At 38.2% G+C, this 20,524-nt stretch overlaps 1 protein-coding gene across 5 annotated transcripts in view; it reads left to right on the top strand.

Annotated features, from left to right (window-relative positions):
• LOC129235627 (uncharacterized) overlaps positions 1 to 20,524 on the top strand; it is a 79,619-nt gene that overhangs the window by 35,107 nt on the left and 23,988 nt on the right. The window lies entirely within an intron of this gene.

The raw sequence follows: 20,524 nt of genomic DNA, 5'->3' as shown, positions 1-20,524 counted from the left end.
AAAAATTCAACAAAGTAAAAACATTATCACAGGTGGGAATGGGAATTTTCGAATTTTTGGCTGAAATCCAAAATCTCTATACGACGTCTTCGAATTGTTAAGCAGCTGCTTCTCACATGTCTTCAGGTATTTGACAATAAACAAAACTACTTCTACGCATACACACAAGCATAAGCATATCTGAGCAAATTGAGTTGAAATAATACGGCTTTTAGACAGCATTAAACGGTGTTTGTCGGAATTTTGCTTGTTTTAGTAATTATTTTTGTCACACAATTATTCATAAATTGCAAAACTCAGTACGCAATTCAAAGATTTTCAGTGCAAGCATTTGCAAAAATTGAATATAGGGGTTTCCAATAAGAGTAGGTTAATTTTGAAAGGAAAAAAATAAGCCGTGAGTTAGTTATTAGCGATTTTTTGTTTGCATTTGAAAATTCCATGTTCGCTGTTATGCGTGGAATTCCCGCCCCACCAATTTCGATTCACTTCCGCGGTGACACAAATTTGAATGATCAACTTCTTCTAAAGGGTGGTTAAGTTTTAAGGGCCAGTATTGATTTAGAATCAAATACAATGTTTTTAAGAAATTATTGTCATTTTTCTTTATTATAATAATATTGGTATAGCTCAATTACGTGTGGAACAAAAAAATATTGGCCAAATAACCGCCGCGGCCTCGGCGACACACCTCCATCCGATAGTCCAAATTTTCAATGACGCTGAGGCATAATTGAGGTTCTGTGCCGTTAATGTGTCGAATTATCTCATCCTTTAGCTCTTGAATTGTTGCTAGCTTATCGACGTACACCTTTTATTTCAAATACCTCCGAAGAAAGAAGTCAAACGGTGTCAAATCACATGATCTTGGCGGCCAATTGACATCGCCGCGTCGTGAGATTATTCGACCATCAAATTTTTCGCGCAAAAGAGCCATTGTTTCGTTAGCTGTGTGACAAGTGGCTCCGTCCTGTTCAAACCACATATCGTCCACCAATTGGGGCCATAAAAAGTTCGTTATCATCTCACGATAGCGAACACTATTCACAGCCTGACCGGCTTCATTTTGGAAAAATACGGCCCAATGATGCCGCCGGCCCATAAACCGGACCAAAACATCACTCTTTGTGGATGCATTGGTTTTTTGGCAACCACTCTTGGATTATCATTCGCCCAAATGCGGCAATTCTGCTTATTGACGAATCCACTGAGGTGAAAATGTGCCTCATCACTGAAGATGATTTTCTTGCAATGCAGAAAACAATTTGACGTTTAGGTGTGGTTTATATTTAACATCGGCCCTTAAAATTTAACTGCCCTTTATAACTTCTATTGCATTCTCGTAGTTCCGCCTAAATGTGATCGATGGCTTGGGTTATGATGACTAGAGTGATCAAACGTAAGATATATGTATGTAGATGGACAATTTATTTCACCCCCACGAGAGGCAGAGAGAGAGAGTGACAGATAACTTTCCCACAAATTATTCATAATAATTTTTTAATCATATGCAACTGCAGTTGCCATGATAATTCAGTGATGGAGTAATAAACAATAAATTTGGTAGATGTCGCTAGTTGCCAAAGTCTGTAAACAATAATCTGTCCCTATTAGAACACCCTTTATTTCAATTATTATTTTATATGCCACGAGTATTAGAAAACTAAATGAATTGGCTTAGGGAGAATAGGGAGAGCGAAGATAGAGAGGCAAGGGAGAAGATAATATCAGATGGCTGTTTTGAGTGATTACCTTTTAGTTGCTTATTTATATATTTGAGCTTGATAGCTGAGGTGATCATAAGTACAAGGATAATGAATACGGCAGTCTAAGCTTTCAGCTGTCAAAACAACGCTGTGCGCTCATACATATTAATATCTGTACGTGGTGGTCCTCCAAGAGTAGATGAATTTTTTAATTTTGTTTTCAATTTTTTTTTTTTGGCCAAAATTTCAATTAATATATATACTTGAAACGTTAAACCGTGCGATAAATGTTGACTTATTTTGCTATACAGGAAGAATTTCATATGCACGTAAAACTATAGCCTTAATGCCGTATTGCTGCCTATTCGGTTTTTTCATTTTAAAGAAATTTAAGATTTCGAAAAACTAAATTTCCAAAAAACTATTTTATTAACATGAATATAAAATGAAAGGGCATAAACGAGTATTCAGCTCTTGAAAAAAATGTTCATTTTACTTTTCACCAGTGGGAGTACACATTTTTTATGGTATCCACTGCGTATACTTTACTCATACGATCGTTTGGAATGGGCTTATGTTCCTTCTTTAAGTCGTTTTGACGATTTGCATACGCTCATTAAAAGATTATTTGAAAGAGCGTAGAAATTAACCAAAAGAAATAAACAGAAAATTGTAATGTGGGAATTTTAAAAGCAAAATCAAAATCAAAATTTAATCATATGACATTTTGTCATGATGTGATCATATGAAGTGATAATTGTGCGATATCATAGCTGACGTCGGAATCGAAGGACGTCAAACAAGAAACTCAAGAATAGCTGGAAAACAAAAAACAAACCCAGAAAATTCTCTTATTTGCGACTATTATGAAATAAGTAAAAAAGTACTGATCGTTGATCGAACTACTCGATAAATATTTATTCAAATATTGTTATGAATCTTCAAAGATAATTTCCTAATTGCATTATTAGAGCGCCGTAGCGGAATGGGTTGGTGCGTGATTACCATTCGGAATTCACAGAGAGGTCGTTGGTTCGAATCTCGGTGAAAGCAAAATTAATAAAAACATTTTTCTAATAGCGGTCGCTCCTCGGCAGGCAATGGTAAACCTCCGAGTGTATTTCTGTCATGAAAAAGCTCCTAATAAAAATATCTGCCGTTCGGAATCGGCTTGAAACTGTAGGTCCCTCCATTTGTGAAACAACATCAAGACGCACACCACAAATAGGAGGAGGAGCTCGGTCAAACACCTAACAGAAGTGTACGCGCCAATTATTTATTATTTTTTTTTATTATTAGAAGTCCTTGCCACTTTATCAGCTCATTTTGCAAGGCCCTCTTGTGATCAGTTTTGTACCATCGAGAAAATTTTCAGTTCCTGGTCCATAGCTTAAATTCTCATGTCATCTCAAGGATTTCCATGTTCGCCGATTGGCCAGAGAGATACCAGAGCGTGAATCATCTTCGAGGTTCATATGATGAGAATTATATCGTTGGTCTGTTAAAGAGCACTCTAATTCACAAACTCATACAAGCAGTGGTTTTTCATGAGTGCAGACTGTACTGACTTTTTTCCGTATATTACGAACACAATCTCGGATTTTTCGCACACAAAATGCTGACTATTCCAAATTCGCTGAGAGCTGGTTAACGTTCTGATCTTGGCCACAACTCTAAAACCACTTCACGCATCCTTTTTGATTGAATATTAAAAAGTTTACTAAGTAGAATTTCGTCTAGTGTATAGATCGCAAAACTTTATTTTTTATGAATAGACATAATTTGTTGTTATACTGGCGGCTTTGAGGTGTTGTTGTTCTTAAGGTGCCTTCAACGGACATGAGATTCGTGACCCGGTTTCTTAATATACGCTGTTGGGTGGATACTGCATTGATAGACGGTCTGTAGTTGTGGAAATTGAAATAAGCAGTCAAAAGGAAGTGGCCTGGAATCCCATTCTCTTCTCCGTATTCACGGATATCTGCATTAATTCTTCTATCGAGCAGAGTGTGGCCGGTAATAGCTCTAAGCGTATGAATTTCAACAATTGTTTGCTTGTTGTTGTGTTGCTATTCTGCCTGCCCTTAATTTTGACGAATATATTTACTTCTTAAGCGCCATATTACATCACCTTTTAGGCCTTCTGATATTGTACCCACTTTAGTTACTTGGATTTTTGATTATTTTTATAAGTCTTTTGTGCCGGTTATTCGAGTGCGATGGTAGTTAAATTCAAGCTTGCATTGGACGTTATATCAACTTGATTTTTTCCACTTAAATACCATATTAACTTTATGAGCTGTCTTTTCGAATTCAAATATAGTAGAAGTCGCTGTAGGTTATCCTCCGTTTCAGATAATATCACGATGCCAGCTTAGCTTATTATTTTTATTGCCCAATCTATAACTAGAGGCGACTTGTCGTACTTTTTCTATAATCGCATCCCTAATATCGTTGAACAGTATTGGGCTTAGGCTCTCGCCTTCTCGAATAACTATTGTGATTGGTATTAGATCCGATTTTATACCATTTGCCCGAATAACTGTTTTGTTGCATATATTTAAGTCCTCTATTAGCACTACCATATTTTTAGGTATGCTTTTTCTTTAGCATCGAACACATCACATAGTTTAACTCTGTTTACAAGAGCCTCTCGCTCACATTCTAAACTGGCTAATAACCATTTTTAAAATAAGTCTTCAAATAAGCCACATTCCTTCTTCATGGCGGGAATTCAATGTAATAGTTATTCCGAAGGCAGGTAAGAGTTCGCTACCAAACCAGAGGGTTTCAGACGATAACTTTATCATCTTTTTAATTGAAGTTGTTGGAAAGGCTTATTGATATGTCTATTGGAAATAAAATATGCATTCGCGTCTCTCAAACTCGCAACATGTCGACTGTAAAGGTAAATCAACAGAAATGGTGATGATGAACGAGTTATTGTTAGATCTAGAGGTGAGAAGAATGCAAGTTCTGCTCCTATGCGGATGATGTTACTATTTTACTAAGAGAGAAGTTTCCAGATACTCTCTTTAGTCTAATGCAGGGTACTATAAAAATTGTAAATACTTAGGCTAAAACATGTGGTTCAGGATAGAGTAAAGAAGGCTGCTACAGCGCTCTACTCTTGCAAAATAAGATTAGGCTTAAAGGGAGCTATATTCCCCAATAGAGTTCACTGGCTTTACACAGCTATTGTAAGACCAATAATGGCCTACGGAGCGAATCATCAATACTTAAAACAAATAACAAGCGGCATTCGCGTATTCTTAGGCTGTTTCGTTACATTCCACGTGCCACTGACTTTTACGACTCAATGGACTTACACCTTGACTATCTTTATACGACCACACATCCAAATAGAGGGGACTAGAAAAATGGTTTGGTATTTTAAGAAAACTTAATCAGTATATAGACCGACGGTTCTAAACTCGACTATGAAGTGGAAGATGGTGTCTATTCGGATACTAAAGGGATCAGCATACCTTTCCGCTTATATGACCATTGCTGCGAATTCCAAGATCTAGTTTTGGCGATTAAGGAAGGCATTTTAGCGCTAAGTAATTACGCAATTATTGACAGAAATATCTACATATTTTTCGATAGTCACACAGCTCTGGAATTGCTGCAATCATGGAAACACTCTTCGAAAACTGTTGTAGAGAATATTCGGGAATACTAAGAATACTCGCACAGTTTCTCTCTATAACTCTACTCAGAATGCCTGACCACAGTAACATTAAGGGTAACTGTAAGGCAGATGAGCTAGCTAGACTGGACACTACACTCAAGACAAAATTCATATAACTATGCCTTTGGCAAAATTTAAACTACAAATAGATAGGTACTCCTTAAGTATTGCCAACAATCGCTGGAGATAGTTACATACCAGTAGCATTAGTAAGCAGTTATGGCCACAACGAAATATGGGCTAGACTATCTTCATCTTCTCGATTTGCGCGATAAACGCTTACGTGTTTGGGCCGAGTTTAACAAAGGGCGTCAGACGTTTCTTTCACGAGCTAACCGGCGCCAGTTGGAAACACCAAGTGAAGCCAAGTCATGATCTTTTCAAGGTAGAGGAGGCCTTCTTCTTCCTCTGCTACCACCAGCTGGTACCGCATCGAATACTTATTCGCTGCACTATGTCTTTGCGATGCTAATACAGTTCCTCGTTGTATCGCCTGTGATACTCGCCGTTGCTAACTTGCAAAGATGTAAAAAATCTTCCGCAGAATCTTGATCTCAACCAATCCAAGGGACGCCTCATCGGATGTTGTCACCGTCCAAGCTTTTGGACGGACTTGATGAGAGCCTAAAAAGTGTTAGTTTTGTTCGTCGAAAGAGGACTTTACTACTCTATTGTCTACTATTGGATATCGGATAGCTGAATGACAGTCGCGTCGTCAACGATCTATCACTTAAATTCATTGGAAAAACTTAAAAATGTTAGTAGGAGTCTTGTCTGGGTACTGTCTCATAGGATGGCGTGCCAATAGAATTGGGGTACCATATTTTGACTTTTGCAGAGACTGACAGGATGCAGAAGAGTAAGAGGTAGTTGTTGATCATCTTCTGTGCGGGTGCATGGCTCTGTGTAGAAAAGGTTGAAGTTGCTCGGAATCGCTTCTCTGGACAGCATCGCGGATATTGCAAATATAAAATTAGCTAGGCTAAATATATTTATAAATTCCACAGGATGTTTTAAAGAGGACTAAGTGTATTAAAGATGGGATAGTTCCGATGGTATCATAAGGGGTCTCTAGGCCCCCTGTGTCGTGAGACAGCCACTTTATGTTACCTGACCTAACTTGACTCTGTCAAATGCTTTGGTCAAGTGTACAAAAAAATATACACCGGCTTGTTAAGTTCAATTACTTTCTCTCCACTTCGGGTTACGGTAGAAATTAGCATCGATTGAAGATCTATTTCGGCGTGACACTTGATGTTCCTTCTTTATCTCTGTTTTTGCTACTTCAGCAGCAATAATTTTGGTCCATAACTTTCACACTCATTCGAACAGGCTGATACTGCTATAGTTTTCTGGCTTCTTTTTGTAAAGACTTTTGTAAGGACTGGAATTTTCATTGTAAGCTTTCAAGTCGGCATGTTTTGATTTCGAACTATTTTCGTTAAAAGTTTGTGTAGTTCCGATCCCCCATATTTTATTATTTCATTTGCAATTTCCTCATTTCTTTTGCCATTAATTACGTAATCTCTAAAGCATGATTTGCCCCTTAATTTTGACCTCAATCATTTCCGACTTCACAAAGTTCCTGTTAAATCCAAAAAGCAAAACAAAATTTAATTTTTGCTCAAATTCGGCACCAAACTATTCAGACTTCCCTATATAGTATAGTGTTCTAATTTTAAAATGCATGTACACATCAATTCAAACTAATTATTATTTCAAATGAAAATTGTCATCGAAAAAAAAGTAAACATTATCCAGTGTTTAGCCACAGTTAATACATACACACAGATGAATCATGCATGTAATCGTTGCTTGTGTCTAATGTCTGTCAAATAAACTTTCTATGCCATGAATATAGAAAATTTTCAAAATTCCTGCACAAAATTGCTCTTCTAATACCTGAATTTTTACGAAAACCATTCAGTATTTTAAATGAAACAACAGAAAACATAGAATTTTCATATCCAAATACAACGAAAGCTAAATAAAAATCATGACGGAATTATTTGCTTCGTTTTTTCCGTTCATATATGCAGTGGGAAAATGTTGGTAGTACACATATACAGTTAGTGTTACCGAAAATGGTACATGCGCTTTTGGAATGTTTTCAAAGCGTCCATTTTTTATTTCATTATAAATAATATAAGTTGTATTCTAACAGAAAATATAATAAATCAAAATCCACAAATTTTTAAAAGTTCTAGAAAAATAGAAAAAACATTGCTTCAAAACTGCAAAATATTGCATTAGACCTCATAGAATTTCTGCAGATATAGTAGTATGTAGATCTCTCGAACAGCCTGGGCAAATGAATAACGAGTACTTGCACGCCTGCTCGTTGCTGATTACTCGAAAATGTTCGAGCGCAAGTCGAGTTATTCTAGGAATACTTTTAATTGCTTTGAAATTTTGCAAATTTTTTTTTTTATTTTAAAAATTATTTATACCCAGTACTAATGTAGTTGGAGAGCTAAAGAAGTGCTGATAAATAAAATTGACAATTTTTGTTTAGCTGGCAAAATTGTTCGAAAGCGCGCTAATTTCGAACAAACGTTTGAGCAGTTGAACAATGAACGAGTTTCGAGCAAGTTTCGGGCTACCCGCACTGCTCGTAACCCGAGTATATGAAGCTCTGATATGTATTATTTTTCAAGTATAATGCGGTGCGAGTTCGAAGTAACCTTTATTAAGATGTTTCGAGAATTTGCGCTCAGAGTCATTTCTCATTCTCATTTTCTCTGCAGAATTTTTAAGTTCTATGACGAGAATTTGAGGAAGAGGGAGAAATAGTTGAAGACTTCCTTTGGAATGGTCCAGTCTTAACTAAATACAGAGTAGGTTTTTCAAGGTAAATATTTTTTCGATTTTCTTACGGAACTGTCTGGCGTGGGGATGGGACCAATCCTGCGTTTCATATGAGCCACAAAATGGTTCCACGAAGAAAAATAAGTGAGGTTCCCATCTCGTGCAGTGGTATTACAACGGACCTGTAGGCTCTAAGAGAGTTGGTCGTACAGACCGACTGCCATCATAACCTAACCTAACCTATGACGAAAACTACTAGAGAATTCAAATTTATACTGAATTAAACTGAATTTTATTGTTCTATAAAACTGCATATATAAAAAACACAAAAAGTTTAAAAAAATTTACCAAAAATCTAAAAATTTTAAAATTTTGATAACATATTTTAAATTTTCTTTAGTTGTTTAAAAAACTTTGGTATTTTGTTTAACAAAAATTTTGGTAAATATGCGAATTAAATTTTTTAATAATAAATTTACAAAATTTAAACTGTTTTAATGGCCCCAAATATTTGTTTTTCGTATTTTTATTTCATAAATTCAAGGCCTTTTTAACAAGAAAACAACAAGTTCTGTTACTGCTTCCCGGCCTTGGGCTCATTAAATAAAAGTACGACAAATAATTTAACAAAAAAAAGACTTCCTTAATTTTGCAAAAAATTAGCGGTACGTTTTTTAGTGACACTGACTGTGAGTCTGTATGATATTTCTTCTATCTTTGTTTGTATGCATAGTTATATGTGTATGTGTGTATGTATTTAATTCCCACGCTCGCGTTGTGGGCGCATGTAAAATATTTCTACACAGAATTTAAAAATTTTCTGCAGCAAATGCAGCTCGTAAATATCAGTTTTAAATAACAGCAACGCAACCAAAATACACACAGATTTATATATGTGTATGTTAATGCGAATGTTTGCACAAAATATTGTGTGCTGAAATGCACATTTGATCTAGTTTTCCGGCTCCAATTAAATTTGTGCGTATTCGTGTGTTGGTGTTTTTCTGTTTTCTTTTTTTTTTTTTGTTTTGTAATTATGATTATTTTCGGAGCAGGTCGTTTTTTTTAGTTTTGACTTGTTAGGCGGAAAATTTAAAGTATTTTAAAATCGATATTCAATGCATTTGGGATTTCTGCAAACATTTTGCACAGAATTTGTATGCATATAAAAAATCAACAAAATGTAGCCCGCCATTGTCCAAACTGGATTTGTGTTTTCTTTTAATTAAAGTTAAGACATTCGTTATACAGATGTACGCATCAGTATGTGTGCATGTATGCCTACTTATCAGCAATGAATTTCCCATTCAATTAATTTTGTTTAACACTGAACGTTCATGAAGCTGCGCAAAAGAATTTCCATTAAGTTGCTATTGGAAATGAACACGCATACACAACCACTCTAAAGTATGTAGATGATAAAATGTGTTGGTGTGTGTGCGAACAGGCTTTCTGGTAATAATCGGGGTAGTGTATACTATGCTCCAACGTACACCAATACATATACAATATAATACATATCAAAAATTCAACTTTAATGCAATCAGCCAACTTATATTATGTAAAATCACTCAATTGTTTATAATTAAGAAATTGCGAAGAGAAAAGTGGCAATTTTTTCAGAAAATTATAGCCAAGTAGTCGATAAGGAAATAACAAAAGCAGTACACGTGTGCTGTTCAGTTCTGTTATTTATTTAATTTTTAAATACAAACGAAATTTCCACATCCAAGTGAAGTACTACGCAATATGAACAGCGCATGGTTACACACATATTCATATAAGGACTTACAGTGAGACAGAAAAGTGAGCATGCTCTTTGGAGGCCTTTAAAATATTGGTATCATCGAAAAAAATGCACTCATTTCAGCTCTACTCAAAATAAAATAATATTAAAAAAATGTGCAGGGAGACAGAAATTAAGAACTCAGTTAAGGTACAGAAATATTGAAGGTTTCCTCAGAAAAAGAGTCAACTCAAACAGTTTAAGTTTGGTTTACATTTCATGTATGCTGACAACAGATGGCGTCTACCAGAGCTGTCTATATTATTACGACGGACTGATGCAGGATAACCAGCTTTATTGAATTCACTTTTAATGACTATTTATAGATTTACTAAAATAAGTTCATATCCATTCATTATTTTATGAACTGTGTGAAAATAGTATGAACAATGAATGGTACACAAATAATATAAAATGAATATACAGAGATATCAAATATAAAAGAATTAGCGATGGCAATATTTTTATGTAAATAATATCTTTATTTTGCTTTGTTAGCATTTGTGATTTGAAAAAAGTTTTATTATACTAAATATATATTTGTGCTAATAATTAAGGAAAATGTATTATTCTGTATTCTGTATTCTGTATTCTGTATTCTGTATTAACATTTGCTGCTAGGCCAATGAAGTTGTGTTAACCCCGTTCTGCAAGTGATTTATTAACTTTGATGCAAGGAAAATTGAGTACTAATTTGAGTAAAAGTGATGTATAACGGTTAGGTTAGGTTAGGTTAGGTTGTGATGGCTGTCGGTCCGTATGAGCAACTCACTTAGACCTCGCAGGTCCGTTGTGATACCACTGTGCGACACGGGAACCTTGTTTATTTACTTTCGTGAAACCATTTTGAAGCTCTTATGAAGCACAGGATTGGTGTAATCCCCGCGCCAGATAGTTCTGTAAGAGAATTGAAAAAGTGTTCACCTAGACAACCTGCTCTGATTTTAGCTAAGGCTGGACAATTGCAAAGGAAGTGGTCTACTGTTTCTTCCTCCTCCTCATCTCTGCAGCTTCTCCAATATTCATGGGAGAATGCTCCTAGTCTCAAGGAATGCCTTCCAAACAGCCAGTGGCCGGTGACACAAGCCACGACCTTCGAGATATCTTCTCTTGAGAGGCTAAGCCTTTGTTCTTTTCTTGTTTATTTGCGGCCATTGTAGCCTGGCTGTTACCCATGTATCTTCTTCTTCCCATGACCTATTGGCCTCTTGGATAATATTGTTTTTTACTATTAATTTACTCGTGGCCAAAGCTATTCCAATGGTACTTTTATCACTGAGCAGTTGAAGAGCAGTACCTTTTCTGGTTAGCTCAAATAAGCCAAATAAGGTTGACCTTGAATACGACGCTAATATCATTTCGGGCTGCTCGGTATTCCTGTGCAACCTTTGATCTTAGTATAGCCGCATTCATATTTCCCCTTAGTATATGCATGATGCGCCGGGGAGAATTTATTTATTGGTATAGCGCCCCGTATGTACTCGTCCACTATCCTCTCTAGAATTTTGAGGAGGAAAAACGTAAGACTAATTGGTTCGAAGTCTTTGAGGTAAGTGTGTGAGGGTATGAAAGAGACTTTTGTCTCTCTCCATCCTAGCGGAATGTAGCCCATGTTCAGACAAATTCTAATGATGATTTTAATGAACGGTGAGGCAATATCCCGTGATTTCTGCAATTCCACAGGATATATACCGTCTAGTCCAGGTGATTTATAAGGCCCAAAAGTGTTGATGGCCCATTTAATCTTTGCGTTTGTGACTAATAGACTTCCTAAGTTGGATTGTCTTTCATGATTAGCAGAATGATTTTGTTCCGCTTCGCTGGACGGAAAGGTGCGCGGACGCAAGTTTAAAGTGGTGGAGATTAATTTGGATCAGCTTCATGTGAATCTGTCCGTTTCGTCTCTACCATCGTGACATCAACGTCCTCCTCCGAGATCTCCCCACCCTCAGTGTCAGCGAGGAGATCCTCTTCGTTGAAAAGGGACCCTACACCGGTCAGCCTCTCAGAATCGGTTGAGCTCTGGCTGCAGACCAACCCTTCTTCCGTATCGCTACGCAAGCCGGCTTTGTCACCCTCCTCATTTGAATCCAAAGCCGGTTCGTCGCTGCGATAGATCCGAATGGTTGCGTCAACGAACCCGAACCTTACAATATTATTTTTTTTTTGCGCCAGTGGGGCGAGCGATTCTCCATTGAGGATGAGCATCACCTGTCTTCTTCCCTCTATTGGCTCTTCTACTTTCTCTATCTTCCAGTTGTGAGTTGGCAGGTCGCTGTTACATGTTTTGAACATTTGCTCGATTTTGTCTGGATCTGCCGGCTTGGCCGGAATCCAAACCCGAGCTCGAGGTCTGCTTGGAATTTCTTCCTTACTGACCGCTTCGAGTTTGGTTCCCGGCCAAACCTCTCCTATCCTGGGTACGGCCAACCTGTAGAACGTGGCTGACCTAACGTCCTCGCAGGCGATGAGCTTTGCTCTACCTTGATACCAGCCTGCGTCATGGCAAAAGGGAGGGGGTCCGGGGTGTTCCTCTAGGATCTGGACGTAAACTTCGACCATAGCCTCCTCAATCCACCTCCATTTTTTCCTTAGGAATGTTCCCTTCCTCCTCTCCCTTGTCAATGATGGCCAGTATCTCACCGCCGCCTTTTACGACCTCACTGAATGTTGGGTATTTATGGACACCCGCTTTTAGCTTTTTGGCGACTTTTTCTTCTACGTTCTCTGCAGAACGTTGCCTTTTAGGAGTAGCACCCGCCGGTTTACCCCAGTCGCATATTACTCCCTTTGTCCATTCCAGCGATTTGACCTGTTCTTCTGTTAGCTGTTCTGTTGCTACTTCTCCTAGTTTAAATAAGACCCTACTGGCCGCCTTTTTCTCGTAGTAGCTTTGCTTAGAGGAACGGCCATGTTTAGCCTGTCCCCCCTGCCCTACAATAGTAGTTCGCCTAGAGGTACTAGGCCCTTCTATGGCAACCTGCCGGTTAAACCTGGAAGCAGGTGCCGGCCCCCGTCCCCTGAAAAAGGTTGAGGTGAAATGGGGATTGCTCGCCCTAAGCGGAGTTGATCCCGTAACTCCTGGTGTTGGTCGCTTGGAGACCGGTTTTCCCAAGCCTCCTCGTCCCCCGTTGCCTCCTGCATTACTCGTACTGGGACCAGCCCTATCGCTCAAGCCCCCTCTGTCTCCTATTACTGGCGGTCTGACCACTATCTTGCTCGCAGCTGTGGCAGCAGTCGGGTTCACCTCCGTCGGTTTTTTGGGAGGACCATCCTCCTTGTTAGAATTATGTTTCTTTAAATTTTTCTCCATTTTTGGTCCCACGAGTGTCGGACAAGGGAGGTCCGCCTGCACAGAGATCCGTGTGCACAGGTAAGGCTAGATAGAACCGGAGGTCGCCATGTATCCGGAGCATTCCGTTCACGACTGGGCTATTTTAGATTTGGGTCCCCAGCCAGGCTGAACCTCGGCACGGGTCGTGTTACACCTTGTTCCAACCCAGTTGGCAGAACTTGGTCATCGTTCAAAAAGACAGTCCGAACCATAGAAGTGGAGTGAACTCGTTTATTACTGAAATGTACGTAAACGAACCCACTGCCATCCAATGATAAGGCCTGATTAATGATTTGACTAAGCCTCCGCACCACGGCAAGGTGCCTACCCTCGCGGAGGATGTATAACGGTAGTCAATGGTAAATTAAAATAAATATAAAACTCGGTGGAAGTATATTCAAACTCGATGGAGGGAATAAAGAGGTGGTGCCTATCATGGACCCGTTACTCAGCTCTGTTTGAATAAAAAACAAAAATTTTAATGCGTATACTAATCTTACCTCTTAAATAAGTCCTGCACCCAAATTGAACGACTTTTTTCGCCTTCCTCTTCTTTTCATGCACAAATAAATACCATGGTTGGGGTTAGGTTTTTGTGGCAGTCGGCTTAGAGTAGCCAACTCACTTAGACCATGTAAGTCCGTTGTGGTGCCACTGTGTAATACGGGAACCTTACTGTTTGCTTTTCATGGAAGCAGCAGTATTCATGCAAAAATATTCCTAAAAGAGTGCCTACCAAACAGCCAATGACCGGTGACACAAGCCACGACCTTCAAAATGTTCTTTCTTGAGAGGTTAAGCAATTCTCCTACTTCCAAATTAGTCTGCTTGTAAAACACGTATTTTCTTCTCTCCATTACCTATTGGCCTCCTGGAGAATATTATTTTTATCCTTAATTTGCAAATTGCTATAGGAATTCCAATATTACCTTCGTTTTCAAGCAGAGGAAGATTAGAACCCTTTTTGGCTAGCTTATGGGCCTTGCAATTTCCTTCAATATCCCTACAAGTATGCCCTGGTACCCATATAAGGCTGCCCTTGAAGACGGTGCTAATATCATTTAGAGCTGCCAGGCATTCCTGATCCTAGTATAACTGTCTCCATTGATTTGATGGCCTCCTGGCTCTTCGAGAAGATATATGTGTATCGTAGTTTTTGGCTAGGACCTCTGCCTGGTAGACGCTTCAGTAGTCCGTAAGTCAGACTCTAATCCAAATTCTTTATAAAAATCTCTATAGCCTACTTTATTTTCCAGGTTGGATCGAACCGTGAAGAAATTAATTTCCCCTCTTCTCCATAGTCTTTAAGATTGCCACTTTCTTTTTGATGGGAAGCTTGTCTTGAAAAGTCTGTCAAAAGTGGGTTTAGGGAAAGAGTAGTAAATTTCCTGGTTATTATGGTTATATGGTCATGGTATGTAGTATAGAAGCCTGGCCGAACCGCCAGTTCTTCTATAGCGCCATTCCATTAAGTCTAAGCGCTATGTGTTTTTTTTTCTGCCAGATTTAGAGCAGGGAATTTAACTAGTACCTCGAGCGCTTTATTAGGGGTGGTCGCTAAAACGCCGGTGATGCATAGGAACGCAGTTCTTTGGACCGTGCTCAGCAGTTTCGTATAACTTGCAAATATTTCATATAGTAAAATAGGCCATATAGTACCATACATGGCAATCATTTTATTTTGGGTTCCATGTTCACTCAACAACGAACAACGTGCAAATAAAATCATCAGCAAATCCACACCTGAGTGGCCAAATGGATTTCAGCCGATTGTTGCGATTTGTATCCCGTCTATGGCCGGTTTTATTTGTATATTTTTTATAGTTTTTTTTCTTCTTCGTCTTCTTCTTCTTCTTCTTCTTCTTCTTACTTCAAGAACTTTCTATGCGTGACAGTTTGACTTTAAAATGTGAATTTTTTTTAAATATATGTATTATTAATTTCTTTCCTCAACTGGTTAAAGGCCAATCCAAAGCAGACGCAAGCTGTAAGAAATCAGAAAGTCTTAAAAATTTAAAATCACATTTGAGAGACAAATTTTGCGCATGTGCAAATCTCTCTATATCAAACTGAGAATACGGCACCCAAATAAACACAGCATAATTCAGTTTAGAGCAAACAAATTATTAAAAAAGCAGCTTCAGAATATAAGCTTCTGAGAAAATTGACACGCTGCGACACACAAAGCCCAAAATTTATTAAAAATAACTTGTTTTTAAAGCGACCAACCCTCGGCAGGCAATGCCAAAGGTCCCAAAAAGAAAACGCTTCACCATCTACCATTCTTAGCTAGCATAAAGCTTTATAATGCTTTCAATCCTTTACGTTCCCAGACGTGCTTGCTTTGGTTGTCCACCCATTGATTCTATTATAAACCCCATACAACTTATGTTGTTGTTGTTGTTGTTGTAGCAGCATAAACATTTCCCACTGTCGTGGGAACTCCCATACAACTCATCACTTGAAATTCTCCCGTACCTGTCACAATGCAGGTCTTACGTATAATTTTAGAATACTCTTAGCGCCTTCTTATTCTGAGATCAAATTTTAGAAACCTTACTTTGTCTCTCGCTTTGTTTCACCAATTTTCATGGTGTTGAGGTTGTTCACTACGTCAGTTAGCATTTCTGTATAATGCCACTTTTTGTTCGTTGAAAAGCTACTTCCTTTAGGCTTCTTAAATGCTTCGATGCACATTGAAAGTCTGGTCTCTGGTGGATTTGAAGCGACATTAGTAAAAAAAAGTCAATTGGGGGCTGATACGCTTGAATATTTTCCACAGTTCTTCTGGTGGAACTCTGTAGAGGAGCGCTTTTTGTACGAATTTTCGTATGAAAGTATACTTAGACTTCAATAATCTTGTAAAGGGTAATCAGATTGATCACGGGCTGGCGCGAATGCAACAGTCAATGACGAACGCTGTCGCGCTATGATAAACGACTTTTTGATGCTGGAAATTGAAGGCCGTGGTCTCCACAACATTTGGTTCCAACGTGACGGCGCTACTTGCCATACAGCTCGTGATTTACTGCGGCGTCGTTTCGGTGAGCAATTTTTCTCTCATTTCGAACCAGTGGATCACCAAGACCGTGTGATATCACACCTTCGGACTTTATGTGTGTATGTAAAGTCTAAACTTTTTGTGGATAAACTAACTTGGATTGAGGCATTGTACTTTAGTAATTACTAAAGTCATTCATGAGATAACGACCGAAGTCCTCCAACGAGTCATTCCAAATTAGTGCATGCGGATGGCCGAATTACGGCGCAACAGCGGCCAACATTTGGAAGGGACTATCTTTCAAAAATGAATATCATGCATGGTTCTACACCACAATAATAAACATTGCCCAATCAATTTAAATTTTCGTCCTTTTATTTCAATTTAAAATCCGATACCTCTAAATTGATCACCCTTTATTTATTCTTCCAACCAAGTAACACTTAGCAACCTTGCTAGCTTCCTGCCCTGTTCGGTGCTGAAAAGCATAACCGGAAAACTATCACCTCCAAAGGGTTTGTTGTTGGTATAAATCTGCATTATTGCGGTTCTCTATTTTGCCTGATCTCGTACTGAAACTTGCGCAATTTATTCTGATTTAGTAGTAAGAGTTTTTCATCTTTAAAATCGTCACTGGTGGCAACAAGAGCATTAAGAAATTCCCAATTCTATCTTAAATCATCGCCTTTTGCAGAAATTAGCCGCAGTTTTCAGAGTACAGAATACTGATTTATTGGAAGCATTTTCAGCTTGCTTGCCGATATCTCAAGCACTCTAAGTTCCCCTTATATTTCATCACCACAATAATTCATTAAATTCAAATCAATGAACTGCGCAAGTTATAATAGAAAAAATCATATTTCCTCTTAACCGCTTTTTAATAGCATTCTAAATTTATTTGCTCTTAACTGCGTAGCATCATCACTTTTGTGATGCACAGTACTCATTTGTATAGTATAAATTATTTATATTATATTTGTATTTGAGTACTTTGATCACTTCTAATTTTTATTTGCTGTCGAAACTCTTGCACCTACACTACATATCTACATATGTACAATACACACACATATTGTAAATACGCATATACTTTTATTTACGTTCCCATCAATGCCTGCCTAAGTTCTTTGCAGTTCATAGTAGTGGCGAATGCCATTTCGAAAGCAGCTCTTCAATTCAGAAATTTCACAGCACAACACAACACAACCCAAACCACAAGAGCCAAAATTTTTGATTATTTTTCCGATTTTTATTTTTATTATAAACAGAAAAGTTAAGTATACGTATTTAAAAATAAAACTCTCATAAAAAATGAGCAATTCTTGCGGACTATTCAAACACAAATTAACAAAGTAAACCAAATACCCTTTAGGAAAATCTGTTCTTATGAAGTTACATTATTTAGTTACAAGTTAAATTATTTAGATTTATTTCGTTTGGAAGTAATTTATAGTTTTAAATGAAGATTAAGTGCCACTTTCGAATACTCGAATACTAGCGAATATCCGAACTAGTAAGTGACGACAATTCCTGCTTCAGCACAACAACCACGTGCACATTTCTCATTTTTGCGTGGTTTCAATATTTTCAGGTTGATTAATAAGGCAGCGAAGATGATTAATGTCCCACGTTAAATATTACATTGACGTAATATACAGGTTGGTTGAAAAGTAAGAGTGGTAAAATAAAAAACAATTTAGTTTTTAAATGAAAAACTTTTTTTTTTTGCAATATAATATTAATCAAATTTAATATACTTACAACTCTGTAACAATTTTCCAGAAGCTCTGTAAAATATAGAAGCAGTAAAATTTCTTACTGAATTATTAACGAAAGCTGCACTAACTTTCCATAACTATAATATTTCACGGGGTAATACGGCGTACTCGTTCTTTTCAGCTGTCTACGATATACGTTATTTCACGGTTCTTAAAAATAAAACAATTGTTCAACACTAAAATAAATTTGAAGGCCAATATGACGATTAGGTCAAACTAACCTAATCGGGGCGATTTGAGACCTAATCCAAATGCTTTTCACACAAACCATGGGGATTTTGATTTGGTTGATTTTAATTTTTGGGATCTTGATTTGGGAATTTTGATTCGGGGATCTCAAGCCCAACCCGAAAACATGGACGGGGGTTTAGAAAAAACAAATTAGATTATTTTCGTCTAGATAATTAGCAGGTTTATTTCTCATTGTCTGTCAAGAGATTTCCTAACATTACAAAGAAGAAAGATTTGAGTCAATTGAAGCAGTGAAAGTGAAAGCGTCCTAAAGGGGTTGGTAGAAAAAGACTTTCACAAGGGAAGCATTCGCATGAAGCTTTGCACAGATGGAGGTGATAATACGTAAAAATGTATGAAAAATAAAAATATTTGAATGTTTACAGACCCACTCTCAATAGGCGCACCTTAAGAACTTATGAGAACGATAAAATTATTTTTTTTTTTTATTTTGTCGGGTCAACTAGCGAGTACAGCATTCAGACAACATTAATTCCATTGTACTGAGCTCGTGTTCCCTTTTAATTTTCTTTAAATCTATCCGACCTCCGAAGAAATCTGAGTAGATCTTGTGGTGCCACGGAGCCAAGGTGGTCGCTTCTAAATACATCAGTATCAAAGGCGTCAAGTCTTATTTGAGCTAAGGCGGGAAATAAAAAAAGTGGCCCGTCATTAGTCCAACCAGCTGTCTGCAGTCCCTTCTGCTTAATGACAGAACGATATGCGACAGTTGGTCGGACATGACAGATAACATCAGTTTAGTCTATCTGTAGCCTCTCTCAGCCTGTTCAGCCAAGTTCGCTTATGGATTGTAGTAACCCATTTGCTAACCGTGGCTTTGATAGCTGGGGAAGGGAGTGACAGAACGGGCTGCGGGCCAAAGAAGTTGGCCCCTCAATACCCACATGTCCCGGAACACATGTTAGCAACAGGATATTATATATAGTTCAGCCTGACGTACAGGCCTCAACTACCCTTGAAGTGGTTGGATGGCTATCTAAGGCCATGAGCGCACCTTGGCTGTCGCTGTAGACACATACAGATCAGTCTCTCCATCTGTTCTGCACAGCAAAGTTCATCGCTTCTTGAACAGCGTACACAGATCCACGTAGACCCCAGAGCCGTAGCCATTCATGAAAATGCGAAAACAATGTTTGCCGTGATCATTTTCAGAGTTTGACCACAATTGAGCCTCTGGCACCATACTGTATCTCTTTTCAAGTACGACCCTTGGGGACATGGAGTAAAGGGGCATGGAGAGAACCGTTGGATCGAAGTCCGTGCCTTCTCTATTTTCCAATGCCGGATAGAAGCCGGATCAGTTCCCATTGTGTTTTAGACTGCAGATGGCCTTCAAGCCCTCTCCCTGGATGAAAGCATCAAGTGGTGGTAGACCACCCAGAGCATCTAATGCCGGGCCTGAAGTAATCGGAAAAGCTCCAGTGCAACAGATAGTGCATTGTAGTCTTGATAAGGTCTTCCTGACTCCCACGCGATAGACTCTGCTCATCCAGACCACTGATGCATACAAATAAAATGTTAATATAATGTCGGAATGCATTCTTTAATCTGATACATAATTCCATGACATTTATTTTTTAAATATGATATGCGGCATATGTCCGCTGCGGTCACATGTTATATGTTCATCCGATCAGTCCAATTTTTGTCTATTTTTTCCAATGATGGCTTGAATATTGTAATAAATCGATTGTTAAGCGGGCTGTAATGTTAGTTGCGCCGTCTTGTTAGAAACAAATGTCGTTGATGTTTAACTGATTAATTTTTCGAAAAAAAATGTTTCAGCTTGGCTACAGATAGCGCGGCTCCTTCCTCATTTCGAAAGAAATAAAGGCCAATGAAGCCGACAGTGCTCTATCAGCCTCACGATCCGATTTATTTTTTTGGCGTCAAACGATTCACGACAACTGGCCAAGCCTTAAAAATAAATAATTGGCGCGTACACTTTTGTTAGGTGTTTGGCCGAGCTCCTCCTCCTATTTGTGGTGTACGTCTTGATGTTGTTCCACAAATGGAGGGACCTACAGTTTCAAGCCGACTCCGAACGGCAGATATTTTTATGAGGAGCTTTTTCATGGCAGAAATACACTCGGAGGTTTGCCATTGCCTGCCGAGGGGCGACCGCTATTAGAAAAATGTTTTTATTAATTTTGCTTTCACCGAGA

The sequence above is a fragment of the Anastrepha obliqua genome, chromosome 1, assembly GCF_027943255.1.
Source record: "Anastrepha obliqua isolate idAnaObli1 chromosome 1, idAnaObli1_1.0, whole genome shotgun sequence".
NCBI lineage: Eukaryota > Metazoa > Arthropoda > Insecta > Diptera > Tephritidae > Anastrepha > Anastrepha obliqua.
This window is presented reverse-complemented; position numbering and strand designations above follow the sequence as displayed.